The sequence below is a fragment of the Lithobates pipiens genome, unplaced genomic scaffold (genome assembly GCF_037356315.1).
Source record: "Lithobates pipiens isolate NorthernLeopardFrog02 unplaced genomic scaffold, aLitPip1_a1.2 Scaffold_27, whole genome shotgun sequence".
In the NCBI taxonomy this organism is placed as follows: Eukaryota; Metazoa; Chordata; class Amphibia; order Anura; family Ranidae; genus Lithobates; species Lithobates pipiens.
Window position 1 is genome coordinate 157,720,853 of NW_027507788.1, and position 7,769 is coordinate 157,728,621.

The following is a 7,769-nucleotide window of genomic DNA, read 5'->3' on the forward strand; positions in this document are numbered from 1 at the left end:
CAAAACATCATTGCCAGGAATGCACATGAATATGGCAGCCTGGCGTTAAAACCTACCATCATGCTGCCAAATGATGCATATGGCTGGTGGGAAAAGGTTCATGCCACTATGAAAAGCTATTTTCAGCGACCCAATGGGCAGAGCATAGTGTATCCTAAGGTAGCAGAAGAGTCACAATTTTATTCTTATTACCTTTATTTTATTCAAATTTTATGTGCCAGATTTAATTTATTATCTTTATATACAATATATTATACATCATTTCTACTATACTTTTGATTACACCTCACTATTTCTGATGTGCGCTCAGCAGTGCTCTCATCCTTTATTATGAAATGCTGTTTTTTAGATTTTGGAAGCAGGTTTGCAACTGACAATCTCTGTGTCCAGAAGACTTCCTACACACCTTGGCCAAATACATAGTAGGTGGCATGCCTAAATATGTTTCTACTGCTTATAAGCTGTGCAGAACACAGCTGAATCAAAATCACACAGATCAGTCTCAGCCTTTCTTTGGGTGACCTCCAAATGAGTGATAACAAACCCCTCATTACTGAGTATACTTCTCAAGTTGCTTTCATTCTACTTTACCATATGGAACTTCTCCCCCCCAACTACATAAAATGTGCCATTTAGTCCTCCATAATACAACAAGTGCCCACCAGGTTTCAGAAGCTTTGACAATCTCCTAAAATTTTTCACAAAATCATCAAGGTCTTTGCTTATGGCTTCCAGAATACACCAGAACACCAGGCAGTCGGCTTGTGGTAGCACAATTGGGTCTGTGAGATTTTCCAGGTTGAGATCGAATTTTACAACATGGGTAATTGCCGCCCTAATTCCAACTTCCTTTTCCTCACATTGCTCACTGGAAGGCAGAAGCACATACCATGTCACATTCAACATTAAATAGATTTTCTATCAGGCATTGAGTGCATTAGTTCTCAGCTGGTGTATACTGCTAACATTTCTGAGTTTTAGATGGATATTTGTAGTACTAATACATAAGACTGGGGTCATGAAGAGTGTAATCATTGCCATAGTGGACATTTGATTTATTATAATTTTTTTTGGATGTGTGTGCAATGATAAGCCCCTATCCCTTCTCTTTCTCCTGCCCCTTCCCCATCCTCTCCTCTCTTCTCTTGTCTTCTATTCTCTCATCTCTTCACCTTTACTCCCCTACTCTTCCTTATCCTCTTCTTCTCTCCCCTCTTCTTTTCTTGTTTCCCCTCTCTTCTCCTATGCTGTCTTTTTCTTCATTCCCCTCCAAGGGAGCAGATGTAGCACCCTGATGTTTAGGCAGGGTTTCTCCTAAATTTACCTGCCAGGTGTAGTTAACTTGGCTCATTGTTAGGGATCATTTGATTTCACTCTAAGTCTAGAATTGTTGCCCCATCTCTCTTCTGCTGCTGGGTGGCAGGGTATCTGGTGGCATTAGATAAGACAAGGGCAAAGCAAGGACAGATTAGAAGTATATGGGATATCTCAGCCAATGGGCAGGGGTTTTCTTAAATCCCTTGGCCTGCTGGATTTGAGTGGAGTCAGCTGATCAGTGTTATGTGCCACCTGGGCGGCTGTCTGGGTGGATGTGTGTTGTATTGCCCAGGCTGCTAGGCCGGAGCATGGGCCTATCCTGGGCACATCTGGCTGGTAGGCTGTCTAAGGGCCTATCCAGAAGCAAGAGAGCAGCATAGGGTTGGGACTGCACCTTGCAGTCCAACCAGAAGTGATGGGTCTGTTGGCCAGAGAACCTGTCATGGTCAGGGGTAGAGGGGAAGCTGTCGCCACTAAGGGGCCATTCACCTTGTTACCAGGGACCACTGTAAGTAGCTGAAGCAAGTACCGGAGCAGTATTCTCACCAACCAGGGACGGCGAAGAATGGGGAAACTTCAGCAGGTGTCGAGCCAGGGACCCGGCCAGCGGAGGTGACGCTTGCAGAGCAGTCTTGTGTGTCGAGCAGGCCATTTGGGTGAAGCTGGATAAGTACCTGGAGTGCCAAGTTAGGGACCCAGCAGAAAAGCGGGGATTGACACTTGAGGAAGATATTAAACTGAAGATTGGAAGACTTTAAGGGATTCAGTGTCAGTGAATCATCAAGTGTAGTGAGAGAGACTGGGAGCTCAGTGGGTTGAGAAACTACAAGCAGTGATTGTAAAGAAAATGAAGGAGTTTGTTGTTCCTAACTTGTGTTAGGAACTGTTCTAAGACTGTTGCCCTAGGAGACAGCATTCCTACACATGCAGATGTGGTGTCTAGCTGGAAGCCTTTCCCTGCATGGCTGTCTACTTATAGAAGTCTCGGAGTCTGTCAATTAACATTGCAACTAACTTAAGGCTGTCCTGACCCTAAATCCTCTCTCCTACAGTTGTGTTTAAGAGAAATAAAATCTCCCTGCATTCAATTAGTGTCTGGCGCCCATGAATCTATCTTACACTACACCCACTATGACTAACAACCTATGCTATACTGAAGGGTGTCAGCAGCTCTTGGCTCTGGAGGTTTTCGTTAGACTAAAGGAGGCCTGAGACCTTGCTACACATACATGATGTGTTCAGTGTATGCAGTGCACATTGTCCCAAGAAGGGAACAGCTCACTGTCCACTCACTGCATACATTAGAAGTGTGATCTGCACTACATAGTACTATTTACGGGGGGCCCAACTGCAACAGGCATAGTGGCAGTGGTGTGCCAGTTACTGGAATGCACTCTGTGTTCTGGCACCTGGCACTGAAAGAAGCCTGTATCCAGTGCTCAACTAGATGATCACTAATGATAGAAGGGAATTTTTACAGCCAGCCACTGACCACCAATGCTGAAGGGGTGCATTTTTACAGCCAGCTATTGACCAAAATGTTTGTTCCAGATAGCCACTCCACTAACCACCAATGCTGGGAGCAGGTTTAGTGTTCTAGCCAGCCATTAATCAGCAATGCTGGTGGAGAGTAGTTTATTGTTTCAACCAACCAGCCACTAACCACCAATGCTGGGAAAGATGGCTACTGCTCCAGCCAGTCATGCACCACCAATTGTTATTCCTGCCAGCCACTGATACTGATATTTGACCACAAATACTGTATTTCTAAAGCCAGCTACTGATAAACAACGCTTTACAAGGTTATTGTTCCAACCAGCCACTGACCATCACTGCTCGGGGGGAGGGGGGCAATTTTTGCAGCCAGCCACTGACCTTTATTCCTTCTGAACAAACTGTTTATTGTCTTTAGTTGCTGGTTGGCAAGCAATCACTGACCATTTTGTGAAGTTTTTCTTTAAAGTGGAGTTCCACCCCAAAACAAAAATGTATTAATGTGCTGAAAAAAAACAAAAACAAAAACATTTGAGGAAACATTTCTCTAAATGCCTGTTGCTAGGGGGTCCTTAGTAGTCTGCCTCCTTCGGTGCCTGGGCTCCTGACGTCACTTCCCTCTGCGCAGGAAGGGAAATCGCCTCCCCCCCTCCTTCTTGTCTCGCTCTTCTGCCTTTTCGTCCTCTCCCCTCTCCTCACCGTCCTCTGCTGTTCTCGCCTATTCTCTATTTTACTCTTTGCCTGCCTTTCTCCATTCCCCCTCTTTCCAGTTTTCTCCCCTGCCCCCTCCTCTCCACCCTCTCCTCCACCTCTTTTTGCTGGGGATCACATTTCCCACAAATATGTAATATTACTACCTGATTTACCAAACTTCTCACAAAATGAAACCACTAATTAAAAGAGAATACAAGTTCTTTAAAGATTAGGGGAAGTTATTAAAACTGTAGCACTTGAAATATTGTGCAGCTGTGCATGGTAGCCAATTGGCTTCTAACTTCAGCTTGTTCTATTACAGGAAAACCTGGAAGCTGATTGGTTGCTATGCAGAGCTGCACAAGATTTTGCACGCTCCAGTTTTAATAAATCTCCCCATTGTGTCTGGCCTCCTCCCAACATTACTGGCTCATTGCCCTGTACTCTGATAAAAAATTTGGCAGATACGTCACCTATTTCCTGCCATTTCTGTAGCAAATGTAGAGGCATGTGACCAATCAAACGCTCCGGTTCGGCGGTTCATCAATTTTTTCACTTCTAGAATACAGTTCTCAGTAGACTTGAGAAGGATGATATCTCTAAAATATTTCTGCGCTGAATAGAGATGGTGAATGACGGGTCCAATGCTGATGTTAATCAACACATTTCCTTTAAAGTGGCCTGCAGCAATATATTCAAAAGGAGAGCTGTGGAATAGTCTCTATGCAATGCATTTGAATTCAGAACAGTTAAAGCGGAGGTCCACCCTAAAGTGGAGCTTCTGCTCATTGGAACCCTCCCCCCCTCCGGCACCACAATTGGCACCTTTCAGGGGGGAGGGGGGTGCAGGTACCTGTACAGTACAGGTATCTGCACCCACTTCCGGCATAGATATCTGCAGAAGGTACGCCCCTTTCCGCAGAATCTACGGCCCTTTCCGAAGGTCCCCCGCTGTCTGCTGGGAAAAACACGGATCCCAGAGACAGTGGGGACCATCCTTATTGCGCAGCACGACTCGCGCATGCGCAGTAGGGAACCGGGAAATGAAGCCGCAAGGCTCCATTTCCTGATTCCCATACCCAAGATGGCGGCGGCAGCACCCGAGACACGATCGAGAGATCGGCTTCGGGTGCCGACATCGCGGGCGCGCTGGGCAGGTAAGTGTCATTATTTTAAAAGTCAGCAGCTGCAGTATTTGTAGCTGCTGGCTTTTTAAAAAAAAATGGCGGACTCCCGCTTTAAAGCACAACTGTGCTCCATCTAAACTTGCCAAATTGCCAGCAGGAATGATACACTAGCCTGCTTAAAGTGAAACATAAAAGGCGTATCTCCTTCCTTTAAACATGGACCAATGGGCAATGAGCCAAAAACAACTTAAAGTGCAGCAGAAGGCACATCATCTTCCTTGAAACATGGATAGTGAAAGCCTAGTATGTCCACATCATCAAAAAATAATTAAAAAAAGGAAAGAAACTGTGCTAAGACCTAGAAGTGAACTTATGTGGCCAACCACAAAAATCCCTGAAAACTCAGTGGAACTAGCAATCTGCAATCTGCACAAAACCCCAATACAGCGAATAAAAGAGAAAAAATAGGATTGCACTGAACGTATTATTACAATAGGGAACGACGGAAACGTAAACACGTGAATTGGTGTAAAAACCTTCCCTTACCACGATTCTACCGCAGGGACAGGGACCCCCCCCCCAATTCCGCGGCAGAGACAGGGACCCCCCACTCAAATGGAACTGGCTTCTAATAGTCCAAAAGTGATAGAAATGCTGCAATTGATAGTGAAAGCATCAAAACCCTTTGTCCTATTAGTATTCCAAAGCAGAGGTGTGCAAAGAAGTTATAAACAACATCGAATCCCCCTGTGATGGAATCCACGTGCTCGTCTAAAACGCTACAAATACCGTCGTTTTTGCGGCGAAATTTGTCCCATAGGAATGAATGGCGACATGTTCAAAACTAGAGTGGGAGTTGACAAAAGCTGACAACCCCACGATCAGCCAAAACATTATGACCCCTCCCCCCCCAGTTACTCCGCCCACTCCAGTAGGTGGAGGCAAGAACACTTCACACAATTTCCCCAGAAATTGTAGCTTTTCTACTTTAAATAAAAGGTATAACACTATGTGCCACATTGTTTAATTAAATAAAAGGTATAACACTATCCCCCCCGCCAAGCATAAAAACAGTCAGCATATCACTTATGATTTGCCCCAAGCTCACCACCGATCAAAGTTCCTCCAAACAGACCGCCATGATGAGTCCCAGGATGATGGCAATCGTGTCGCGCCCCATCATTGGTGTCAGTGGGAGGAATAGTGCCCCATCATTGGTGTCAGTGGGGGGAATAGTGCCCCATCATTGGTGTCAGTGGGGGGAATAGTGCCCCATCATTGGTGTCAGTGGGGGAATAGTGCCCCATCATTGGTGTCGGGGGGGGAATAGTGCCCCATCATTGGTGTCAGTGGGGGGGGGGATAGTGCCCCATCATTGGTGTCAGTGGGGGGGGGGAATAGTGCCCCATCATTGGTGTCAGTGGGGGGGAATGGTGCCCCATCATTGGTGTCAGTGGGGGGGAATAGTGCCCCATCATTGGTGTCAGTGGGGGGGGAATAGTGCCACATCATTGGTGTCAGTGGGGGGAATTGTGCCCCATCATTGGTGACAGTGGGGAGAATAGTGCCCCATCATTGGTGTCAGTGGGAGGATTAGAGGCCCATCATTGGTGTCAGTGGGAGGATTAGAGGCCCATCATTGGTGTCAGTGGGAGGAATAGTGCCCCATCATTGGTGTCATTGGGAGAAATAGTGTCCCATCATTGGTATCAGTGGGAGAAATAGTGTCCCATCATTGGTATCAGTGGGAGGAATAGTGTCCCATCATTGGTATCAGTGGGAGGAATAGTGCCCCATCATTGGTGTCAGTGGGGGGGGGAATAGTGCCCCATCATTTGTGTCAGTGGGGGGGATAGTGCCCCATCATTGGTGTCAGTGGGGGGGGAATAGTGCCCCATCATTGGTGTCACTGGGAGGATTAGAGCCCCATCATTGGTGTCAGTGGGAGGATTAGAGGCCCATCATTGGTGTCAGTGGGAGGAATAGTGCCCCATCATTGGTGTCATTGGGAGAAATAGTGTCCCATCATTGGTATCAGTGGGAGAAATAGTGTCTCATCATTGGTATCAGTGGGAGGAATAGTGCCCCATCATTGGTGTCAGTGGGAGGGAATAGTGCCCCATCATTGGTATCAGTGGGGGGGGGGGGAATAGTGCCCCTTCATTGATGTCAGTGGGGGGGGAATAGTGCCCCATCATTGGTGTCAGTGGGGGGAATAGTGCCCCATCATTGGTGTCAGTGGGGGGGATAGTGCCCCATCATTGGTGTCAGTGGGGGGGGGGAATAGTGCCCCATCATTGGTGTCATGGGGTGGGGGGAATAGTGCCCCATCATTGGTGTCAGGGGGGGATAGTGCCCCATCATTGGTGTCAGTGGGGGGGGGAATAGTGCCCCATCATTGGTGTCAGTGGGGGGGGAATAGTGCCCCATCATTGGTGTCAGTGGGGGGGGGAATAGTGCCACATCATTGGTGTCAGTGGGGGGGAATAGTGCCCCAGTATTGGTGACAGTGGGGAGAATAGAGCCCCATCATTGGTGTTAGTGGGAGGATTAGAGCGCCATCATTGGTGTCACTGGGAGGATTAGAGCGCCATCATTGGTGTCACTGGGAGGATTAGAGCCCCATCATTGGTGTCAGTGGGAGGATTAGAGCCCCATCATTGGTGTCAGTGGGAGGAATAGTGTCTCGTGTTTTTTTTAAGGCTGTCAGGGGACTTGTTAAGTTAGATTTGGTAATGGTACCTGCATAAAATACGTTTTCTGAAGAAGCACGGTATCCAGCGTGACTCCTCCGGACACAGGCTGCATTCACTGGCACAGGCTGAACAACTTGCGCTGGGGGTGACGTCAGCGCACAGGTCGCCGCCGCCGGGTGTACCAAGATGGCTGCTCGCTCCGGAGCTAGGCCGAAGCCGCGGCCTTTCCTATGGCCGCGGCCGCGGACCGCTCCGCGGATGGCATGGGGTGCCAATCCGAACAGGTCGGATCACGGATCGGTCATGATCCGTTGCACCCCTAATTAGAACTGTATACTTAACTAGTTATGTGTTCACTTGTAGTACTACCAAACCAAACCACCAAACCAGACAAACCACCAAACCAAATCAAACCAAACAAACCAGACAAACAAACCAGCAT

At 47.5% G+C, this 7,769-nt stretch overlaps 1 pseudogene; it reads right to left on the minus strand.

Moving 5' to 3' along the window:
- Positions 1 to 447: 447 nt before the first annotated feature.
- On the minus strand, positions 448 to 7,439 carry LOC143932995 (nicotinamide N-methyltransferase-like; annotated as a pseudogene).
- Between the last annotated feature and the right edge of the window lie 330 nt (positions 7,440 to 7,769).